The following is a 3673-nucleotide window of genomic DNA, read 5'->3' as shown; positions in this document are numbered from 1 at the left end:
TAATGTAAATTAGAAACTCCTTTCTAATTTCATTCACTCTGGCCAGAGATTCCTGAACTAACATAAGTGGATCAGCATTGAACATTCTCTTCCTACACTGGAAGGGGTAGATCCTTTATTGATTATACACTATCTTCGTGTACAAATTCCTATACCCAGTAGAGCCCTTATAATTGTCCCTTGAGACTAAGAACTAAACCAAAGCATAGTTCAGTGTACACAAGATGACTATGATGACCTCAAGTCTAAGGATACTTGTACAACTATCACTATGTGAACAACTGCTGACACGTGAGTGAACTCCATCAGTTGTTCAGCTGTGTGAGTCATGTTCAGTGAACTTATTCTATAATAAGCACCTACATACTACCTATAGTGTCACCACACAAATGTCTATGAGAACAGACATCCTTCATAATGAAGCAAGCATAGTATGTACCGATCTTTGCGGATTATTAATTACCAGTTAGTAATCCTACGACCAGGAACTATTTAAGTTTAGAGTTATCATCTTTTTGGTCTCATTATTATGATCTCATCACAATCCATAAAAAGCTTTACTCTAAATTGTGGTATATCTTATTTAAACATTTAAATAGATAGAGCCCGCAATAAAAACAAAACAAGTCTTTTATTAATATCAATGAAATCAAAACAGATTACATAAAAGTTATTCATAAATCCTCATACATGATTGGACTTAGGACATATCTCTTTTAGGAACCCTGATGGTTTCATATCTACTGGTGTTTTGAATGGGTTGAACCTTTGTAGGTTCTTGAGGGTCTTGTGTTTTTGATTGATCAGACATGATTGATTATTTGTTTGGATCTTAGCTGTTTGTAAGCTTAACAGATTGGCTCTGATACCACTTGTTAGGCCTCAATGATACTATAGAAGGGGGTTGAATATAGTATCTACAATCAATTCGATTATAAACACAAGTATGTAACATAAAACAAGTTTATTCAATATATCAAACTCTGTTACAGTAGGTTTAATCTACTCTCTTAGTGATGTATAATATCACTAAGAGCTGTTAGGGTTACAATGAATAATATTCTCGTGAATGATAACACATATAGTGTAAACCCTAATCTGTGTTTATATATGACACAGTTACAAGATATCTCCTAATTGATATGATATGTTTTGTTTCCTAAAATACATCAATCAGAGATTATCTACTGTAGTCCTTTAGCTGTACAACTCTCCAAGAATATCTTCTTTTGTTTAATCCAAATCCTCTCCTGTAAACCAGCCACTTTTCATCCTTGAAGTGTATCCACATTTAAGTTCTGATGTAAGTCCTGATGGCTTAAGTTCTGATAACTTCCTGTCTTCAGTAAGTTATGATTTCCAGTTAAGTTCTGATAGTAAGTTCTGAAACTAAATAAATCAGATTAGACATGACATCACAAATATATCTAACACTACACATATATCAAGGTTCGGCCAGTAGCCAAGAAAGGTCTTCCCAAGATAATGGGAATCTTCTTATCCTCCTCGAAATCAAGAATTACAAAATCAGCAGGGAAGATGAGTTTATCCACCTTGACCAAGACATCCTCCACAATACCTCGCGGATATGTAATAGAACGATCGGCCAATTGCAAAGTCATATAATTAGGCTTTGGATTAGGTAAGTCCAACTTTTTGAAGATTGACAACGGCATCAGATTGATGCTAGCTCCCAAGTCACATAGACACTTATCAAATAACACATTTCCAATGGTGCAAGGAATAGGGAAGCTTCCAGGATCTTTAAGCTTCGTAGGCAATTTCTGTTGTAACACAGCACTACATTCCTCCGTGAGAGCAACGGTCTCTAAGTCATCAAGCTTTACCTTTCTAGAGAGAATACCTTTCATGAACTTCGCGTAACTAGGCATTTGTTCAAGAGCTTCAGCGAAAGGTATGTTGATGTGAAGTTTCTTGAACACCTCCAGAAACTTCGCAAACTGCTTATCCAGCTTTTTCTTCTGCATCATCTTAGGAAAAGGAGGTGGAGGATAGATCTGTTTCTCCCATGTATTACCCTCAGGAGGAGTGTGCTCAATAGTAGTCTTCCTTGATTCCACTTCTGCTTCTTTTTGCACTTCTTCTTCTTCAGCCTCAACTTTCGGATCTGGAGTCTTAGCTTTTTCAGGATTCGCAACCTTACCAGACCTCAATGTAATTTCCTTAACATGCTCCTTAGCTTCCTTCTTTCCTGGCACTTCAGTATCGCTCAGAAGCGTGCCAGGTTGACGATTCAGTAATGCATTAGCAATTTGCCCAATCTGATTCTCCAAGGTTTTGATAGAAATAGCTTGGCTCTTGCACATGAGCCTCAACTCCTCCAATTCAGATTTTTCATTAGCTTGAGATAACTGTTGAAGTTGAAGTTGTTGCCTCGGGGCATATTGCGGTTGCTGAAAACCAGGAGGGTTATACTGCTTTGTTGTGTATGGCTAATAAGATTGTTGCACTGTATTCTGATTGTTGCTCTAGCTGAAGTTAGGATGATTGCGGTTATTTGGATGATAAGTGGCTGGAGCTTGTTGTTGTGATCTCTGAAAGTTGCTCTTAGATTAAGCTAATTTGCTAGAAATAGCACACTGCTCAGTTTCATGTGCCCCAGCATAAAGCTCACAAACAGTAGTGATTTGATTAACTCCATAATTAGCCTAAGAGTCCACTTTCATCGTCAAAGCTGAAGTTGAGCAGCTATAGCAGTAGCCGTATCCACTTCAAGAATTCCTGCTACTTTGCCTTGCAATATTCTTTGTGTATGATTCTGGTATTCATTAGCTGCCATTAGCTCAATCAACTCATAAGCTTCATTATAGGTTTTCGCCCATAAGGCTCCACCAGATGCTGCATCAAGCATAGGCCTAGATTGTGCACCTAAACCATTGTAGAAATAGTTTATAATCATCCAATCAGACATGCCATGGTGTGGGCACTTCCTTAGCATCTCCTTATATCGATCTCAAGCCTCACACAGAGATTCTCCAGTTTGCTGAGCAAATTGAGTAAGAGCATTCCTGATCGCAGCAGTTTTCGCCATAAGAAAGAATTTAGTGAGAAACTTTTGAGCAAGATCCTCCCATCTGGTGATAGACCATGGTGGTAGAGAATGTAACCAACAATTTGCTTTATCCCTCGGAGAAAATGGGAATAGTCACAGCTTGATAGCATCTTCAGTCACATCCTTGAACTTGAAAGTGTCGAAGATCTCGATTAACTCCCTGAGGTGCATGTTGGGGTCTTCAGTAGGAGAACCCCCTAACTGAACTGAGTTCTGTATCATCTGAATCGTGCTCGACTTGACCTCAAAAGTGTTAGCCGCGATGGCTGGTCTGATGGTACTTGACTAAATATTATTGATCTTAGGCTGAGAATAGTCCATCAAAGCCTTAGGATTATCCGCTTGATCTCCCATCTCTATTAAAGCTGGTTCTTCGACTTTCTCTTCATCCTCAAAAACTTCCCTTTGGTCCACTACAACTTCTTCCTCGTCTTTATCCAGAATTCTCCTACGAGTTCGTGAACGCGTATGCATACACAATCGCTAGAGTACCTCAAACACGACAAGGGAAAAGAGTAGGTAAGTAACAATGTCCGAGTCAATGAACTTTAACGATCACTGATGACAAACACATAAACTAAAAGTTAACACTGCAGTCCC

The 3673-nt window shown here is 38.6% G+C and overlaps 1 non-coding gene across 1 annotated transcript; it reads left to right on the top strand.

The window, feature by feature from the left end:
- Positions 1-2930: 2930 nt before the first annotated feature.
- Positions 2931-3037, top strand: LOC141716181 (small nucleolar RNA R71). Its single transcript, XR_012572900.1, has one exon. It is a non-coding gene; the product is annotated as a small nucleolar RNA R71 (small nucleolar RNA).
- The last annotated feature ends 636 nt before the right edge of the window (positions 3038-3673 follow it).

Source organism: Apium graveolens, chromosome 3 (assembly GCF_009905375.1).
Source record: "Apium graveolens cultivar Ventura chromosome 3, ASM990537v1, whole genome shotgun sequence".
In the NCBI taxonomy this organism is placed as follows: domain Eukaryota; kingdom Viridiplantae; phylum Streptophyta; class Magnoliopsida; order Apiales; family Apiaceae; genus Apium; species Apium graveolens.
This window is presented reverse-complemented; position numbering and strand designations above follow the sequence as displayed.